This window comes from Petromyzon marinus, unplaced genomic scaffold (genome assembly GCF_048934315.1).
Source record: "Petromyzon marinus isolate PM22_M1 ecotype Great Lakes invasive population unplaced genomic scaffold, UKy_Petmar_22M1.pri1.0 PM_G_Scaffold_57, whole genome shotgun sequence".
NCBI lineage: Eukaryota > Metazoa > Chordata > Hyperoartia > Petromyzontiformes > Petromyzontidae > Petromyzon > Petromyzon marinus.
Window position 1 is genome coordinate 1,344,650 of NW_027423010.1, and position 21,194 is coordinate 1,365,843.

A 21,194-nucleotide genomic window follows, 5' to 3' on the forward strand; every position below is an offset into this window, starting at 1 on the left:
TTCATAGCTTTGATCAATCACCAATGGTTTACTGGTTCGTTTTTGTATTTACTTATGCCACCGTCTTTCCCCGTGGGACCATGTGGCGTGAAGTTGTGTCGCATATAAACAGAATCGGTGCACATCACGATTTTCCGTACTCGACTGTCAGTTGCCATCCCCGGGGCGATGTGCACATTTGTCGACTCGACGAATCGATTTGATTTCGGGGCCCCGTTGGGTCGCCCCTTTTGTGCTTTTGCGTGAGCCGGATTTCAACGCAATTCCCGATCCGCTGTGGTGCCACGGTCTCGGAGCAACTCTGCCATCGCCTCGACTCCCCCGTGCCCCCCCACACTGAGCACGCACCTGCAGCGCGCGCACGTAGCGTCCTGGCGGGGGATTGCCCGGCACGACGGGTTTTCATCCGAAGGGTCTCTGGGATGAAAGTCCCGCGGTTTCCCGGCGCCAGGAGAATGGCCGACCCTCGCAGAGCAAGTCACATTGCGGCGCCCCTGAGTTGGCTTCAAATTGTTTGGGCGCGCGAAGTTTCGCCGGGTCGGCGGCGACGAGTCGCACGCGATGCTCCCCGCCTTCTCGAGTCGCTCGCGGCATCCGTGCGACGCCGGCGAGCGCCGCTACGAGGCGGCGATAGGCAAAGTTCCCTTTCGTCTTCGTCCCTCTGACTCTCACGGCGTCCGCGCGACGCCGTGAGCATGGCCGCGAGGTGCGTGATGGGGCGTGCGAGCATTTGCGGACTTGGGTAGCGGTAGGCCTAGGGTCGGCTCGTAGAATATTCCCTCCGGGCGGTGCGGGGTTTGCGCCACGAATAAAAGTCAGCAGAGAGCATCGGTGTGGTGCGCGTGTGATTCCCGCGCGGAGCGGCTCCGTGGGCGGATGCGCGGCGAGAGCGAGGGCGGAGCCGCGGCCGGAGCTCGCGCGTTGAGATCATCGCCCGTCGGCGTGGACGCGAGTGGGCCGCCGCATGCTGCGTCAGCGTCAGCCGTAGTGGGCGCGCGGCGTGCACGGACGCGCGTTGAGATAATCGCCCGCAGGTTCGAGACCGTTCGGGCCCCGTGTTAACGACGGCTGCGGTGCGCGCGGATGCTCGTGGAGGTAATCGCTCGCCGGTGTAGGCGCTAGCGTGCCGCTGTCCGCTGCGTTAGCGATAGCCGCGGTGTGCGCGGGGGTGCGTGGGTTTGCTCCGTGCGGCCGTGAGCCAGCAGCACGAGTCTGTCCCTCGGAGAGGGCGCTAGCGCGGGGGGCCCCGATCGCTCGGTCGGCGGGGGCCCGGCGGGAGCCGACCGACGCGGTGGAGGAGGCGGCGGCAGGGGCGGACGTCGCGCCCCACCTGCCTAGCGAGGGCGGTGGGGTGGACGTCGGCCCCCACACCGCCATGGCCCTGTACACGTTAAAGTATTGAGCACAAACTCAAGGAGCAGGGAAAATGGTAATGTTGCTTGGATTCAATTTTAATATCATTGCAACTGTATAGTTTTGATATGTTTTATTGAAAAACATTCACGTGCATTGGCATGTCCCTCTGTCTCAAACATTAATAATGTATCATCTGCAAATGTCCTTAAGCAATGTAAATGTTTGTTCAACATTGGTATGCAGCTTGAAGAATGACGGAGTCTTATAACTGAAGACACTTCGGATTTTCAATCAAAATTTACAAATAATCCACTCTACCACAGATATTTTGTACAAACCCAGTGAGATGGGAGTGCTGCTTTGATGCATTATGCTTGGATCCGATCTCATGGGTTCAATTCAGGCTAACCCCTAAGGGTACAATTTTATTTTTACAGTTTCAATCGGACCAAGTACCTGGGGAGGTTTATTCCAAGTCAACATGGCTTAAAATCTGCCATGCTGAAATAAAATAGCTGGACGTTATTGCTTCTGACGTGAGTGCAGGACTCGCTATCCATGCCAAGGTGCGGAGGCTGATTTGGGCGACCAAAGGAATTCCGAATGCATGTTACAATCACGTTAATTTCAGATGACTGGATTCATTGGTAGAGTGCTCCACCTTGGGCAGAGATTTCTGGCTGGAAAGTGATGTCGCTAAAACGTTTGTCTCGCAGTTTTAAAGGTTGCAATTTCAAAATACAGTTTGGGCATCAGAGCTCAATAAATTCAGTACTACTCTGTGTGAGGTTAAAAGGAGTCATCCAATGGAGAGACTGGGCTACGCCATATAAATGTGGAATTTATATCAGTTGACAGGTCAAACGTACTCTTTGTCCTTTTTGGTCACTTTATTATTATAGGCTAGTGGTGTTTGTGTGTTTTAATCACAGAGATAGTGGGGGGGGGGGGGGGGGGCGGCATTGCACCTCGCTACACCCATCCACTGCTGACGGTAGAGGTTGTGTCTGTGTGTGTACACACAGACACAGTGTAAACACACACAGTGTACACACACACATTGTACACACACACAGTGTAAACACACACACAGATTGTACACACACAGTGTACACACACAGTGTACACATACACACAATGTACACACATACACACAGTGTACACACACACAGTGTACACACACACAGTGTACACACACAGTGTACACAGACACAGTGTACACACACACAGTGTACACACACACAGATTGTACACACACAGAGTGTACACACACAGTGTACACACACACAGTGTACACACACACACACACTGTACACAGACAGTGTACACACACACAGTGTAAAGAGTGTACACACACAGTGTACACACACACAGTGTAAACACACACAGTATAAACACACACAGAGTGTACACACACACACAGTGTAAACACAGAGTGTACACACACAGTGTAAACACACAGAGTAAACACACAGTGTAAACACACAGTGTACACACACAGAGTGTACACACACAGTGTACACACACGCATTGTGTACACACACACAGTGTACACCCACAGTGTACACACACAGTGTGCACACTGTGCTCACACAGTGTACACACACACAGTATATACACACAGTATACACACACAGTGTACACACACACACACAGTGTACACACACACATTGTACACACACATAGTGTACACACACACAGTGTACACACAATAATGTCCACGTTGTTGTTGTAGCTGCGCCCACGCACCCAAGGGAGGGAGAAATGAAAATGAATCTAAATCAACTTAAACTCCAATCCCGCTCTGTGACGTCACCACTCAGCATTACTTCATCGGCGTGAAACGCCAGGGGGAGGTGTACCTTGCTCGGGACGTCATGTCACCAAGGTAATACACCGCGCTCTTGAGCGTGACGTCACCTCCGCTTGTGTCACTGCCGATTGCGTTCCAGTGCCAATCCTTATTTGGGCAAAGCTACGCCCAGTGACGGCAACTCATTAACATAATTTATTCGTTAAAGCCGACGAGTTCATTGCCCACGACACATGGGACGAGTACCATTAACATAATTTATTTATTCTCTATTTAGTTACGGAGCCGCTCATTGTTGGAGGAGCATGTATCGTTCCCCGGATGTGACGTCATGTCACCTGCTGCCGCGTGACGTCACGATGTAACTGCACTGAAATCCGAGGTGAGAACTTCTCATTGCGATTGTGGTTGTTGTGATGGTGGTCGTTGTGGTGGTGGTTGTGGTGGTTGTTCTTGTTGTTTACCAAGGTAGAGCCTCGCTCTCTCTCGTAGGGATGTCAGTTGAGTAGCAGCGAGCATGGGAATCGATGTCCAGGTTGGAACTTTACAACGCGGGGCCTATCACGCGGGGCCTTGCCTCCTGCCCTCGCCTGATTGCGTTCACTTTAATTATCTCGCTTAAGTTTAATTTGTCTTCACCCGGCTCGCCACTTTGTAACTTTGTTTTATTGTAAATATTCACGCAGTTTTTATTTTTTTCACCAGGCCAAGCCCGCTTGAGCTGCTATACCGCTCTTGTTATCAGAAGCGACCTGCCCACAACAACACAAGGTGAGGCTTTGTCAACGTGTGTGAATGTTTTGACTTAAAACTTTGGTGACTGCAGGAATTAATATTCTTGGTTCTTTCGGTAAAGTCACGTAGATAGAAAATAAAATAAAAATAACAGATAATAATTTTTCTTTTTTACAATGAAGCAAAAAACTCCACAACGTTTCTATGGCAACATTAATGTTGAAGATGCGAGGGCTTACAGGAATATTTATGACATTTGCCCTCTCATTGCGTGCCATGACGGTGCTGTTTGCACAGTCACACATAGTCACTGTAAGATGTTTTTCTTGGTCGTGTTTTTGTTTTGTCGCTTGTTGTGGTTGCACCCGATTCAAGAGCCGAATGGCTCACGGGACTATAACCAAAATAAATCAAACTGAAAATCAAAAAACTGAAACCGCGTGATGAATTTGGGAAAGTTTTTCACTGCATCTCCAAATATATATAAAAAAGGCAAAGTTGTGATTGTGTGTCTGTTCAAAATGTTTAGCGTACTTCCCAACATGCAACAAACTGGAAATTTGCCATGTGGGTACTTTCCAGACTGTACACCGTGCAAACATTATACAAATACACTTTTGTGTTTTTTTAGGGGGGGAGGGGAGCTCAATAATGTATAGATTTTTTGGACGGCAAGTGAGCTGTGACGTCAAATCTGTCACGTGACCCTCGCATGTGGAAGAGTAACGCATTGTAGTGTAGCGGTTAGCGTTGTCTGTGTGTCTGTGTGTGTGTGTCTGTGTGTATGTGTCTGTGTGTGTGTCTGTGTGTGTGTTTGTGTCTGTGTGTGTGTATCTGTGTGTGTGTGTCTGTGGCCTCAGGGTGCACATAGCCTGGCACAAGCGTCGTGGTGACGTAACCGCCACTTAGTGGCGAATGGCGGTTGTTGTTGTGTGTGTCTGTGTGTGTGTGTCTGTGTGTGTCTGTGTGTGTGTGTCTGTGTGTATCTGTGTGTGTAAGCGTAACGCATTGTAGTGTAGCGGTTAGCGCTACGCTGCGCAACGAACCCGGCGACCCGAGTTCGATTCCCGCTCACGGCCACCACCGGTGATGATTATTTGAACCGCTTCTGGGCCTCCCCTAGGTCGACTCAGCCTCAAACGAGTAACTGTTGTGGTGTGAACATCGCCACTGGGGAGACAAAGGCGGCCGGACGTGGTAGATCCAAGTCCCGGGCGAAGCCGGGTTGTACAGCTAGTCATGAATACATGAATGAATATAGACGTGTAAGTCACGTGTGACTATATATTAATTCCTCCATGGCTCGATACTGACGTGTCGATGGTGTGGATATTCTTATTTTCTGTCTGCAGCTGACGCTGGTCTGATGGAGCAAAGGCAGTCAGCACAGCAGCTGGGTACGACAAGTCAACAATGCGACCAGCGTGCATACGGCACGGATCGGACTGGAAATTTGACACAGCACCAGAGAACTCGCACAGGAGAGAAACCCTTCAAGTGCACTGTGTGTGACAAGGCATTTTCAGATTCATCGACTGTTAAAAAACACCAGAGAACACACACAGGAGAGAAACCCTTCAAGTGCACTGTGTGTGGGAAGGCATTTTCACAGTCATCTGCTCTTAAAATTCACCAGAGAACACACACGGGAGAGAAACCCTTCAAGTACAGTGTGTGGGGGAAGGCATTTTCAGATTCATTTGCTCTTAAAACACACCAGAGAACACACACGGGAGAGAAACCCTTCAAGTGCAGTGTGTGTGGGAAGGCATTTTCAGATTCATCTCATCTTCAAAGACACCAGAGAACACACACGGGAGAGAAACCCTTCAAGTGCAGTGTGTGTGGGAGGACATTTTCAGATTCATCTACTCTTAAAAAACACCAGAGAACACACACAGGAGAGAAACCCTTCAAGTGCAGTGTGTGTGTGAAGGCATTTTCACGGTCATCTGCTCTTAAAAAACACCAGAGAACACACACGGGAGAGAAACCCTTCTTGTGCAGTGTGTGTGGGAAGACATTTTCTGATTCATCTGCTCTTAAAAAACACCAGAGAACACACACGGGAGAGAAACCCTTCAGGTGCAGTGTGTGTGGGAAGACATTTTTAGATTCATCTACTCTTAAAAAACACCAGAGAACACACACGGGAGAGAAACCCTTCAAGTGCAGTGTTTGTGGGAAGACATTTTCACAGTCATCTGCTCTTAAAAAACACCAGAGAACACACACGGGAGAGAAACCCTTCAAGTGCACTGTGTGTGTGAAGGCATTTGCACATTCATCAAATCTTCAAGTACACCAGAGAACACAGACAGGAGAGAAACCCTTGAGGTACACTCTGTGTGGGATGATGTTTGCACAGTCATCACATCTTAAAGTACACCAGAGAACACACACGGGAGAGAAACCCTTCAGGTGCACTCTGCGGGAAGGCGTTTGCACATTCATAAAATCTTCAAGTACACCAGAGAACACAGAAGCATCAGAAGGTCTGCAAGGAGTGGAATCTGAAATCAGCTTGTGAAAGTCAAAGTGCCACAATAAGCCCATCCCTCATGAAACAAGAACCGGACGAAAATCCCAGCTTGGACACTTTTAAAGGTATCGAGGTGAAATATGAAGAGGTGATGGTGAAGAGGGAAGAAGTGATGGTAAAGATGGAAGAAGTGAAGGTGAAATGTGAAGATGAAGATTCAACTCCAAAATGGGACCTTCACATCGATGGAGGCAACGTGAAGCAGGAGGAGAATTCTGACTGTGAGGCAGAGCGAGGCAACTCCCAGCAGTTTGTGGAAGTGGAGGTGTGGGTGGACTTCCTCCGAGACAATCCAAAGTCAAGTGGAGACCCGGTAGATGTGTAAGCCAGAGACGATGTCGCTACAATAGATGCACCTTTGTCACAGGCCTTTAATGACAAGAATGTGAATTTGAACACTTTGTGGGCCCGTGGGTTGGGTAGATCTCTAACCAGGAGCAAGAGCCAATAAGCTCCCAAGCATTCACTATGTCATAATAATTGCTTTTACACGGTGCTTCCTCAACCGCCTCGGCAACTCGGAGTTTTGTGTCGTACCTCGCCTGAAACACTCAAAGAGCATCCCCAAGTAGCAGCTGCCCCTGTGTGGCACAAGGTGGGCCTGCATGTGGACAAGAGCCTGTCAGTAGGGGGCGATGATTGATGTGTCATCTCAGTTGTGTAGTTTGTAGGTAATGTTTAGAATTTGCTACATTTTCACTCAGACGCCAGCATGCAATGGCCTACTCGTTTTGAATGACACAATAGTATGTTTTACATACATGGTGAAGCAGACTGTGCAACTTTTTTAAAAAGCTTCTTGTTAATACGATGTAACGTGATGCAGTATATTTCACTGCAGTAATCCAATTTTGTTAATATGCCTGTCAATAATTTAGAATGTATACTTGTCTGGTTTTGTGCATACTTGTAACATTTGATCTATAAGGGTCAAACATTGATTAAGTGATGTTAGGACAAAGTGTGTGTGTGTGTTTGTTTGAAAGTAACCTGTACAGAGAACTCAGGTGAGACCCGTTGTTCTTGTGATACTGGTCAAAGGGTACTTTTGTGTTCCACGAAGCATCTGGAGAAACTCATCGTCTTTGAAATAGGGAGCATGCTCGGATCATTTATCAATTACAAGGCATACCACTTAAAAGTTACACGTATAGGAGGAGGTACATTCTCTACAACACGAATTGTAGTTTTGTCTTACGTGTTGACGTAGATTTTGTCTAACTAGGACTAGAAATGCTCCTTGCTGATTCACGTCTGGATGTTCGTAACCATCGGTTGAAGCAAACCCCATTGCTGTTGTTGAGACGCTGTGCACCAATAAGGGTCCAACACATTGATGGCCTTCAGGCCAGGAAAGTCACAACATTTGCACACGAAGGACGCATTCACGCAGGTACCCCATGCTCCGTTTTTGAAGTTTTAAAATGAAACATCTTTGAATTGTGTTGTGTTTTGAATTAGATGATTTTATTTCCTCATTAAAAGCTTGTATCAATTTACATCTGGAAGACTTCATTGAAAAGGACATTTCGTGTGAATTTTCTCTTGTCATTAAGTAGATGGCCTTGCCGGGGGTTCGGTTCAATGCGGACACAAACAGTGTACACACACACAATGTACACACACACAGTGTACACACACAGTGTACACACACAATGTACACACACACAGTGCACACACACAGTGCACACACACAGTGTATACACACAGTGTACACACACAATGTACACACACACAGTGTACACACTGCACAGTGTACACACACAGTGTACACACACAGTATACACACACATTGTGTAAACACAGTGTACACACACAGCATACACAGTGTATACACACAGTGTATATACACAGTGTACACACAATGCACACACACATTGTACACACACAGTGTACACACACAGTGTATACACAGTGTATACACATAGTGTACATACATACACAGTGTACACACACACACAGTGTACACACACACACAGTGTATACACAATAATGTCCACGTTGTTGCTGAGCTCACACACCCGAGGGAGCAATGGAAAATGAATCTAAATCAACTTAAACTCCAACTCTGTTACGTCCCCACTCTTAATTACCTCATCGGCGTGAAACGCCAGGGTAAGGTGTACCTCGCTAGTGACGTCATGTCACCAAGGTTTTCACCCCTCCCCCGTCCACCGCGCTCTTGAGCGTGACTTCACCTCCGCTCGGGTTACCGCCGATATCGTTCCAGTGGCAATCCTTATTTGGGCACAGCTACGCCCAGTGACCGGTGGCTCATTAACATAATGTGACCGTTAAAGCCGTCGCGAGTTTATTGCGACGGGTTCAGCGCCCACGCCCCCATCCCGCGACGTATGGGCCGGCCTGATTAACATAATTTATTCAGTTAGCCGCTCGTGGAAGGGCAGTGACGTCATACTACTTCCTGCGGTCGCGAGGTAACAGGAAGTTGCCGTTTGCGCGCTTGCACTGAAATCCGAGGTGAGAAATTCTCATCGTTGTGGTGGTGGTGGTGGTTGTTGTTGTTTACCAAGGTAGAGCCTCTCTCTCTCGTAGGGATGTCAGTTGAGTAGCAGCGAGCATGGGAATCGATGTCCAGGTTGGAACTTTACAACGCGGGGCCTAGCCACGCGGGGCCTTGCCTCCTGCCCTCGCCTGATTGCGTTTCGTTGGTTATCGTACTTGGTGACTTTAACAAAGGTAATCTCAGCCACGAACTCCCCAAATACATACAATTCATTAAATGCCCAACCAGAGAAGGGAACACTCTGGATCACTGTTACACTACAGTCAGTAGAGCCTACCACGCCGTCCCCCGAGCAGCACTAGGACACTCTGACCATGCCATGGTCCACCTGATTCCTGCATACAGGCAGAAACTAAAACTCTGTAAACCTGCTGTGAGGACATCTAAACAGTGGACCAGTGAGGCTGTGGAAGATTTGCGGGCGTGCTTAGACTGTACTGACTGGGATATGTTCACGACTGCTACCAATAGTCTGGATGAACTCACAGAGGCTGTGACGTCCTACATCAGCTTCTGTGAGGACTGCTGTATCCCAACACGTACCAGGGTGAACTTTAACAACAATAAGCCCTGGTTCTCAGCAAAGCTCAGAAGGTTGAGGTTGGAGAAGGAGGAAGCGTTTAGGAGTGGAGATAGAGACAGATTCAAGGAGTCGAAGAACAGGTTTAGCAAAGCGGTGAGAGAGGCTAAACGACTGTACTCAGAGAGACTAAAACACCAGTTCTCTACAAACGACGCTGCTTCTGTCTGGAGAGGGCTCAGGCAGATCACCAACTACAAACCCAGAGCCCCCCACACCACTAACGACTCCCGCCTAGCCAACGACCTGAACGAGTTCTACTGTAGATTTGAAAGACAATTGGACTGTCCTGAACCACCCCTTCCAACCCAAGAGGCCCCATCCCCCACCAATACTACAGAGACGACTATCTCCTTTCAGGAGGGAGAAGTTAATAGACTTTTCAAGAGGCAGAATCCACGCAAAGCAGCCGGGCCGGACTCTGTCTCTCCAGCCACCCTCAGGCACTGCGCTGACCAGCTGTCTCCGGTGTTCACCAACATCTTTAACACCTCCCTGGAGACATGCCATGTACCAGCATGTCTCAAGTCCTCCACCATCATCCCTGTGCCCAAAAAGCTAAGGCCAACAGGACTAAATGATTACAGACCGGTCGCCCTTACATCTGTGGTAATGAAGTCTTTTGAGCGCCTGGTCCTGGCACACCTCAAAGCCATCACAGACCCTCTCCTGGACCCCCTTCAGTTTGCCTACAGAGCCAACAGGTCTGTGGACGATGCAGTTAACATGGCCCTCCACTTCACCCTACAGCATCTGGACGCCCCAGCATCCTACGCCAGGATCCTGTTTGTGGACTTCAGCTCTGCCTTCAACACCATCATCCCTGCCCTGCTTCAGGACAAGCTCTTCCAGCTGAACGTGCCATACACCACCTGTAAATGGATCACAGACTTCCTGTCTGACAGGAAGCAGTGCGTTAAGCTGGGAACACAAGTCTCTGGCTCCAGGTCCATCAGCACCGGAACTCCTCAGGGCTGCGTCCTTTCCCCTCTGCTCTTCTCCCTGTATACCAACAGCTGCACCTCCAATCATCTGTCCGTCAAACTATTGAAGTTTGCGGATGACACCACCCTCATTGGGCTGATCTCTGGTGGGGATGAGTCTGACTATAGGTGGGAAGCTGACAATCTGGTGACCTGGTGTAGCCAGAACAACTTAGAGCTAAATGCTCTAAAGACAGTTGAGATGGTTGTGGACTTCAGGAAGAATACAGCACCACTCACCCCCATCACCCTGTTAGACTCCCCAGTAAAAATTGTAGAGTCCTTCCGCTTCCTGGGCACTATTCTCTCCCGGGACCTCAAGTGGGAATTGAACATCAGCTCCCTCACCAAGAAAGCTCAACAGAGGATGTACTTTCTACGGCAGCTGAAGAAATTCAACCTGCCAAAGACAATGATGGTGCAATTCTATACAGCGATCATTGAATCCATCCTCACCTCCTCCATAACCGTCTGGTACGCTGCTGCCACTGCCAAGGACAAGAGCAGACTGCAGCGTATCATCCACACTGCTGAGAAGGTAATTGCCTGCAATCTACCGACCCTCGAGGACCTGCACACGACAAGGTCTATGAGGCGAGCGAGGAAGATTATGGCCGATTTCTCCCACCCTGGACACTCTCTGTTTCAGCTACTCCCCTCCGGCAGAAGGCTTCGGTCCATCAGGACCAAAACCTCACGCCATAAAAACAGTTTCTTCCCATCTGCTGCTGGCCTGTTAAACAAGGCCAAGGGCTAACACTGTTTTTAACATTTGATCTACATAACGACACGTTGCTGATATTAACTATGTTTCCCTATTTGTATTTTTAAATTATATCTTAAAGCTATTTTATATTCGATTTATTTAATTTTATATACTTCAGCCCCTTAGTGTTAGACTTTTAACCCTTATTATAGTAAGACTTGTTTAAAACTTATTTAAGATTTTAGATTCCTATATGTTGAATGTATGCACCATCCTGCCAAAGTAAATTCCGTGTCGGTGTGAACTTACATGGCGAATAAAACCCTTTCTGATTAAGTTTAATTTGTCTTCACCCGGCTCGCCACTTTGTAACTTTGTTTTATTGTCAATATTCACGCAGTTTTTATTTTTTTCACCAGGCCAAGCCGCTTGAGCTGCTATACCGCTCTTGTTATCAGAAGCGACCTGCCCACAACAACACAAGGTGAGGCTTTGTCAACGTGTGTGAATGTTTTGACTTAAAACTTTGGTGACTGCAGGAATTAATATTCTTGGTTCTTTCGGTAAAGTCACGTAGATAGAAAATAAAATAAAAATAACAGATAATAAAAATAATTTAAAAAATTGTAAATAAAGCAAAAAACTCACGTTTTGATAGCAATACAAGTGGACTTTATTTAATGTTATTGTATTATCTGTTATTGTTATTTTCTATCTACGTAACTTTACCGAAAGAAAGAAGAATACGTGTTTTGATTTAAATTTTGATTTAAAGCTTTCGTGACTGCAGTAATTCATATTCTTAGTTTTTTCGGTAAAGTCACGTTGAAGAGAAACAACAAAATAACAAAATATATATAAAACAATAAAAAAATTCTCACGACGTTTCGACCATAACTCAAACGGTCATCATCAGGTGTGTCGGTTTGCATAAATGTATTTTGAAAACGGCATATTTATTTATTTATATATTTTTAAAAAAAAACGTTTGCGTCACGCGCAACGATTGGCAGTTTGCCCAGGACTAGTCCATCTATTTTTTGAAAAGAGGAGGGGGGAGACGAAATTTGTTTTTATGTATGCTGTCTGAAAGCCACTGTAAGCGTGAACAATCAATCAAGAACTGAAATGATTTATCAAATCTTTCCAATGATTGCTAAGATAGAATCCATCTTCTCGGTTGAAATTGTCTCTGTGTTTGTATATGTGGATAGCCTCATGAACGAATCTCTCATGGAAGCCAGATGGCTTACAAAGAACCTCCGTCTTGGAGAAGTCAATGTCATGTGAGCCTACTGAATTATAACAATGATCTGCTACGGCCGAGGTGTTGGTCCTACCGTGTTTAAGGTCTGCTTTATGTTCACGAATGCGGTCCGAGATATGGCGTTTGGTTTCTCCAATGTAACTACTACCACAGAGGCAACTTAGTTTGTAGACACCAGGGTATTGTATGTCTGGAATCACATCTTTTACAGACGGAACCAGATTACGGATTTTATGTAATGTGTTGAAATATGAAGAGGTGATGGTGAAGAGGGAAGAAGTGATGGTGAAGAGTGAAGAAGTGAAGGTGAAATGTGAAGAAGTGATGGTGAAGAGCGAATAAGTGAAGGTGAAATGTGAAGATGAAGATTCAACTCCAAAATGGGACCTTCACATTAATGGAGGCAACGTGAAGCAGGAGGAGAATTCTGACTGTGAGGCAGAGCGAGGAAACTCCCAGCAGTTTGTGGAAGTGGAGGTGTGGGTGGACTTCCTCCGAGACAATACAAAGTCAAGTGGAGACCCGGTAGATGTGTAAGCCAGAGACGATGTCGCTACTATAGATGCACCTTTGTCACAGGCCTTTAATGACAAGAATGTGAAGTTGAACACTCAATTCCTAGGTTCAACCTGCAGAGTAAGAGCGGCCAGTCTTTGTGGACCTGTGGATTGGGGATATCTCTAACCAGGAGCGAGAGCCAATAAGCTCCCAAGCATTCACTATTTTATCAATTGCATTTATATGGTGCCTGCTTAATCGCCCCTACGTGACTTTACCGAAAGAACTAAGGAGTATGGATCCCTGCAGTCACAAACTTCAAATCTAGATTGTCTCAGCAACTCGGAGTTTTGTATCTCGTTTCAGACACTCGAAGAGCATCCCCAAGTAGCAGCTGCCCCTGTGTGGCACAAGGTGGTGGCCCTGCACCGGCCTGCATGTGAACAAGAGCCTGTCAGTAGGGGGCGTTTGTTGATGTGGCATCTTAGTTGTGGAGGTTGTAGGTAATTTTTCGATTTAAAGCTTTCGTGACTGCAGGGATTCATCTTCTTCTAGATTGTCTCAGCAACTCGGAGTTTTGTATCTCGTTTCAGACACTCGAAGAGCATCCCCAAGTAGCAGCTGCCCCTGTGTGGCACAAGGTGGTGGCCCTGCACCGGCCTGCATGTGAACAAGAGCCTGTCAGTAGGGGGCGTTGGTTGATGTGGCATCTTAGTTGTATAGGTTGTAGGTAATTTTTCGATTTAAAGCTTTCGTGACTGCAGGGATTCATCTTCTTGGTTTTTTCGGTAAAGTCACGTAGAAGGGAAATAATAAGATAATAAAAATTAAACATAATATAATTCTCACGACGTTTCGGCTGCTTGCGAACGTCGTGAGAATTTTATTTGATTATTTTATTATCTTATTATTTCCCTTCTACGTGACTTTGTAGGTAATGTTTAGAATGTTATCAATTTTGACCGAGACGCCAGCGTGCAAATGGCAATAGTACGTTGTACATACACTGTTCAGCAGACGGTGCATATTTTTTTTTAAAACAGCTTCTTGTTAATACGATGTAACCTGATGCAGTCTATTTCACTGCAGTAATTCAATTTTGTTCAAATGCCTGTCAATAATTTAGAATGAATACTTTTCTGATTGTGCGTATGCATGTAACATTTTGTCTGAGGGTCAAACATTGAATAAGTGATGTTAGGACAAAGTGTGTGTGTGTTTGGAAGCAACCTGTACAGAGAACTCAGGTGAGACCCGTTGTTCTTGTGATACAGGTCAAAGGGTACTTTTGTGTTTCACGAAGCATCTGCCTCTGGAGCAACTCATTGTCTTCGTAATAGGGAGCACGCTCGGATCATTAATCAGTTACAAGGCATACCATTTGAAAGTTACACGTATAGGAGGAGGTACATTCTCTACAACACGAATTGTAGTTTTGTCTTACGTGTTGACGTAGATTTTGTCTAACTGGGACTAGAAATGCACCTTGCTGATTCACGTCTGGATGTTCGTAACCATCGGTTGAAGCAAGCCCCACTGTTGCAGTTGAGACGCTGTGCACCAATAAGGGTCCAAGCATTTTAGGGCCTTCGGCCAGGAAAGTCACAACATTTACGGCACACGAAGGACGCATTCACGCAAGCGCCCCGTGCTCCGTTTTGAAGTTTTAAAATGAAACATCTTTGAATCGTGTTGTGTTTTGAATTAGATGATTGTTATTTCTTCATTAAAAGCTTATTTCATTTTACATCCGGAAGACTTCGTTGAGAAGGACATTTCGTGTGAATGTTCTCTCGTCGTTAAGTTAGATGGCCTTGCCGGGGGTTCGGTTCGATGCGGACTTTCACCTGGTTGGGATTGCGGGATCGAGATGAGGCGACACGGAGCTGCTGGCCGTCTGCAGATCGATTCCAATGTAATCGAGCGTCTGTCCCTGCGCCTCCGTCGTTGGTACAGGGGGTGCGTGTCTCCGTTGTGGAGTTTCTGGATAATGTTTGGAATTAACCCAATTTTGACCGTGACACCAGCATGCAATGACCTGTGCGTTGTGAATGACACGTTATGTTTTACATCTGCCGTTTAGCAGACTGCGCATATTGTGGTGAATGTTACTGGGGTAGCCAGGTGTGCCTGTCGGATTTTAACCTTGATCGTCTGCAATAAATAGAGAATGTGCTACCACATTCTTGGTTCTTTCGGTAAAGTCACGTAAATAGAAAATAACTAAAACAAGAAAATTGGAAAATAATAAATTGATGAAAAGATGCCCATTGGTCGACTGAGATGACTGTGCCCCCCACAGTGTACACACATACAGTGTACACACACAGTGTATACAGTGTACACGCACACAGTGTACACACAGTGCACACACACACAGTGTACACACACACAGAGTGTACACAATAATTTCAGTTTATATATTTTGGTATACCCCTGTGAGCCATTCGGCTCTTGAATCAAGTGCAACCACAACAAACACGAACAAGAAACACATCTTAAAGTGACTACTTTGTGTGACTCTGCAAACAGAAAATCCATGAAAAAAACAGCAAAATGTTCCTGAAAAAAGCACCGTACACCAACGCTGTGTGCTAAAAATCCCAGTGGGATGCAATGTCCACGTTGTTGCTGAGTTCAAGGGAGGGAGCAATGGAAAATGAATCTAAATCAACTTAATTTCCAATCCCGCTCTGTAACGTCACTACTCAGCAGCACCTCATCGGCGTGAAACGCCAGGGGGAGATGTCCCTCGCTAGTGACGTCATGTCACCAAGGTATTCACCCCTCCCCCGTCCACCGCGCTATTGAACATGACGTCACCTCCGCTTGGGTCACTGTCGATTTCCTTCCAGTGCCAATCCTTATTTGGGCAAAGCTACGCCCAGGACTGGCGGCTCATTAACATAATGTATTCGTCAAAGCCGTCGCGAGTTTTTTTCGACGGGTTCAGCACCCCACGACATATGGGACGGGTAACAGTAGCATAATTTATGCATTCTATAAGTTATTTATTTACGGAGCAGCTCATTGTGGGAGGAGCGTGTCTCGTACCCCGGATGTGATGTCACGTTACCTGCTTACCCGCGTGACGTCACGAGGTAACCGGAAGCTATCGCTTCCTGCACTGAAATCCGAGGTGAGAAATTCTCATTGCGATTGTGGTGGTGGTGGTTGTGGTGGTGGTTGTTGTTGTTGTTGTTTACCAAGGTAGAGCCTCGCTCTCTCGTAGGGATGTCAGTTGAGTAGCAGCGAGCATGGGAATCGATGTCCAGGTTGGAACTTTACAACGCGGGGCCTAGCCATGCGGGGCCATGCCTCCTGCCCTCGCCTGATTGCGTTCACTTTAATTATCTCGCTTAAGTTTAATTTGTCTTCACCCGGCTCGCCACTTTGTAACTTTGTTTTATTGTAAATATTCACGCAGTTTTTATTTTTTTCACCAGGCCAAGCCCGCTTGAGCTGCTATACCGCTCTTGTTATCAGAAGCGACCTGCCCACAACAACACAAGGTGAAGCTTTGTCAACGTGTGTGAATGTTTTGACTTAAAACTTTGGTGACTGCAGGAATTAATATTCTTGGTTCTTTCCGTAAAGTCACGTAGATAGAAAGTAATATAAAAATGACAATGAAAATAAATGAAAAATAAATTGTAAATAAAGCAAAACAACTCACGTTTTGATCGCAACACAAGTGGTCTTTATTTAATGTAATTGCATTATCTGTTATTGTTATTTTCTATCTACGTAACTTTACCGAAATCAACAAGAATACGTGTGTCAATGTCTATCGGTCAAAGATACTCAGCGGAGAGATGCGCAAACTCCAAATATACAGCAGGCGTCAGGGTCGGGATCGAACCCACGACTTCCTGTATACCAGGTGAGGTAGTTAACATCTCACCACGGAGAGAGACACGCAAACTCCAGTTAGCCTCGGCTGTGTTCGTTAATCCTCGATTAATTACTTGGTGGAGTGAGGAAGCATTCATGCCAAGCAGATGAAGGTGGCCAGGCGTGATTCTAGACACGCCACCGCCTGTTTACCCAGTGACAGTGTACAGTTTGTGTTTGCAGTAACGTCTATTAACTTTGTTGAACACGGAGGTTATATTATAACAATAGTTTAGTTTTGTTTTCCTCTGGAACTCTTTATATGAATGGAAACAGGAAGTTAACACAGCACACACATTCAGCTGAAGTCGGAACTGTTCATCCCCCGCATTCAAGGACATCTGAGCCTGGATTCACACCTCTAAGTTGCGATTGAACGTTGATTTATGCATTTCTGCCTAACACAAATAGTATTGTTTTCAACACCCTTTGCTATGTCAGCTGAATTTAGCTCTCATAAATATTCCTTTTGTAGCCAGACAGCCGAAATTGTGTGCTCGGAGTTTTGGGTTAACATTCATTTTGAAGATACGAGGGCTTCCAGGCATGTTTATAACCAGTTTCCCTCTCATTGTGTGCCATCACAGCCCTGTGATGAATTTGGGAAACGTTTTTACTACATCATGAATATATGAATATAGACGTGTAAGTCACATGTGACTATATATGCATTCCTCTGTGCCTCGATACTGACGTGTAGATTGTGTGTATGTTAATTTTTTTCTGTCTGCAGCTGACGCTTCTTCTGACGCTTCCTCCGCAGAATTGGTCTGATGGAGCAAATGCAGTCAGCACAGCTCGGTATGACAAGTCAACAATGCGACCAGCGTGCATACAGCACGGATCGGACTGGAAATTTGACACAGCACCAGAGAACTCGCACAGGAGAGAAACCCTTCAAGTGCACTGTGTGTGGGAAGGCATTTTCACAGTCCCCACATCTTAAAGAACACCAGAGAACACACACGGGAGTGAAACCCTTCAGGTGCACGATGTGCGGGAAGGCGTTTGCACATTCATCAAGTCTGCAAAGACACCAGAGAACACACACGGGAGAGAAACCCTTCAAGTGCACTGTGTGTGGGAAGGCATTTTCACAGTCAACTGTTCTTTAAAATCACCAGAGAACACACACAGGAGAGAAACCATTCAAGTGCACTGTGTGTGGGAAGGCATTTTCACAGTCAACTGTTCTTAAAAAATACCAGAGAACACACACAGGAGAGAAACCCTTCAGGTGCATTTTGTGCGGGATGATGTTTGCACGGTCATCAAATCTTCAAGTACACGAGAGAACACACACGGGAGAGAAACCCTTCAGGTGCACTGTGTGTGGGAAGGCGTTTGCACATTCATCAAGTCTGCAAAGACACCAGAGTACACACACGGGAGAGAAACCCTTCAAGTGCACTGTGTGTGGGAAGGCATTTTCACATTCAACTGTTCTTAAAAAACACCAGAGAACACACACAGGAGAGAAACCCTTCAGGTGCATTTTGTGCGGGATGTTTGCACGGTCACCACATCTTCAAGTACACGAGAGAACACACACGGGAGAGAAACCCTTCAAGTGCACTCTGTGCGGGAAGGCGTTTTCACAGTCACTACATCTTAAAGTACACCAGAGAACACACACGGGAGAGAAACCCTTCAAGTGCAGTGTGTGTGGGAAGGCGTTTGCACAGTCATCTCCTCTTGTAACACACCAGAGAATACACACAGGAGAGAAACCCTTCAGGTGCACTCTGCAGGAAGGCGTTTGCACATTCATAAAATCTTCAAGTACACCAGAGAACACAGAAGCATCAGAAGATCTGCAAGGAGTGGAGTCTGAAATCAGCTTGTGAAAGTCAAAGTGCTACAATAAGCCCATCCCTCATGAAACACGAACCGGAAGAAAATCCCAGCTTGGACACTTTTAAAGGTATCAAGGTGAAATATGAAGAGGTGATGGTGAAGAGGGAAGAGGTGATGGTGAAATGTGAAGATGATTCAACTCCAAAATCGGACCTTCACATTGATGGAGGCAACGTGAAGCCAGAGGTGAATTCTGACTGAGGCAGAGCGAGGCAACTCCCAGCAATTCATGGAAGTGGAGGTGTGGGTGGACTTGCTCCTAGACAATACAAAGTCAAATGGAGACCCGGTAGATGTGTAAGCTTGAGACGGTCGCTACAATAGATGCACCTTTGTCACAGGCCTTTAATGAAAAGAATGTGAAGTTGAACACTCAATTCCTAGGTTCAACCTGCAGAGTAAGAGCGAGCGGCCAGTCTTTGTGGGCCCGTGGGTTGGGGAGATCTCTGACCAGGAGCGAGAGCCAAGAAGCCCCCAAGCATTCACTATGTTATAATAATTGCATTCATTCGGTGCTTGCTTAATCGCCTCGGCAACTCGGAGTTTCGGATCTCGTCTGAAACACTCGAAGAGCATCCCCAAGTAGCAGCTGCCCCTGTGTGGCACAGGGTAGTGGCCCTGCACCGGCCTGCATTTATTATTTTTTCCGCCTGAGGACGACCGCTTGTGTTACGATCGAAACGTCGTGATCTATTATTTTTTCTACCTACGTGACTTTACTGAAAGAACCAAAGATTATGTGAACAAGAGGCTGTCAGTAGGGGGCGATGATTGATGTTTCATCTCAGTTTTGTAATTTGTCGCTAATGTTTAGAATTAGCCAGCATGAATGGCCTACTCGTTTTGAATGACACTACAATAGTATGTTTTACATCCACTGTTAAGCAGACGCTGCATATTTTTTTAAAATAGTTTCTTAATCAGATGTTATCTGATGCAGTATATTTCACTGCAGTAATTACATTTTGTTAAAATTCCTGTCAATAATTTAGAATGAACACTTGTCTGATATTGTGTGTACATGCATCACTTTATTTTTTATAAGGGTCAAACATTGAATAAGTGATGTTAGGACAAAGTGTGTGTGTGTGTTTGGAAGTAACCTGTATAGATAACTCAGGTGAGACCCGTTGTTCTTGTGATACAGGTCAAAGGCTATTTTTGTGTTTCAGGAAGCATCTGGAGCAACTCATTGTCTTTGACATAGAAAGCACACTCGGATCATTCATCAGTTACAAGGCATACCACCTTAAAGTTACACGTAGAGGAGATACATTCTTTACAACACGAATTATAATTTTGTCTTACGTGTTGACGTAGATTTTGTCGAGCTCGGACTAGAAGTGCTCCTTGCTGATTAACATCTGGATGTTCACAACCATGGCTTGAAGCAAACCCCACTGCTGTTGAGACATTGTCCACCAAAACCGGTCCACAGTTGGCTTGCACTGAAGCAATGCTGCAGTAATTATGGACTTGCACGAAGGCCGTGGGATTTATATTTTGTGTTCAACATTCCTTTGTTTCGTGGAGAGACCGATTAAATTAAAGACGTCTTGTCTGCTGATCTTGTTCATATCTGTGTACATCGATATCCCACATTGCCTGCACGTACACACCACACGCAATTAAATCAATAAAAATAAGAATGACTTCCGGGCATTGCAAAGATCGAGGAATCTCTTTCAATGGAGCGAGTTCAGTGTGTTCGATTCAACATCTCTCTGTCCGTCTGTGTCATCTGTTTGCCTCTGTGTTTCTTTCTGCCTGTGTCTCTCTGTCGTTTCTGTGTTCCTCTTGTCTGTGTCTGTCCGCCTCTCTTGTCTGTGTGTGTGTCTCTCTATCAGCGTCTATCCAACCGTATTCAACGACTGTCAGTAGCAACACGCGCCCGGTCAACTTCCACGGCCCGCGACTCAAACTTGTTTATCTGTAACTTTCGCACCGTACGTAGCCAACCGTGTTAATCCATGGGTCTCTGTGTGTGTATAACTTCTTTCGCACCATACCTAGCCAACCGTGTTAATATATGGGTCTCTGTGTGTGTATAACTTATTTCGCACCATACCTAGCCAACCATGATAATCTATGGGTATGTGTGAGTCTCTGTGTGTGTATCTGGAACTTATTTCGCACCGTACGTAACCGAACCTGCCCAGGAAGAGCGGCTGGTATCTGTGGAGCTGTGGGCTGGGTAAATCTGTGAGCAGGAGCGAGAGACAATTAAGCTCCCAAGCATTCACTACGTTATAAACAACACATTTGCACTCATAAGTCGCTTGCCTAATTGCCTCACCAACTCGGTGTTTCGTATCGAACCTCATCTCAAACAATGGAAGGGGGCCCCCTAGTGGCAGCTGCCCCTGTGTGGCACAAGGTGGCCCTGCACCAGCCTGCACGAGACATGAGTCTGTCGGTAGGGGGCGATCATTGACG

General features: G+C 46.3%; 2 long non-coding RNA genes across 2 annotated transcripts; both read left to right on the forward strand.

Annotated features, from left to right (window-relative positions):
- Positions 1 to 8,847: 8,847 nt before the first annotated feature.
- On the forward strand, positions 8,848 to 14,394 carry LOC142918188 (uncharacterized). The gene is made up of 3 exons (XR_012937430.1): positions 8,848 to 8,927; positions 11,662 to 11,726; positions 13,374 to 14,394. It is a non-coding gene; the product is annotated as an uncharacterized LOC142918188 (long non-coding RNA).
- A 2,357-nt stretch (positions 14,395 to 16,751) lies between these two features.
- Positions 16,752 to 20,430, forward strand: LOC142918204 (uncharacterized). The gene is made up of 2 exons (XR_012937438.1): positions 16,752 to 16,890; positions 17,665 to 20,430. It is a non-coding gene; the product is annotated as an uncharacterized LOC142918204 (long non-coding RNA).
- Positions 20,431 to 21,194: the final 764 nt, after the last annotated feature.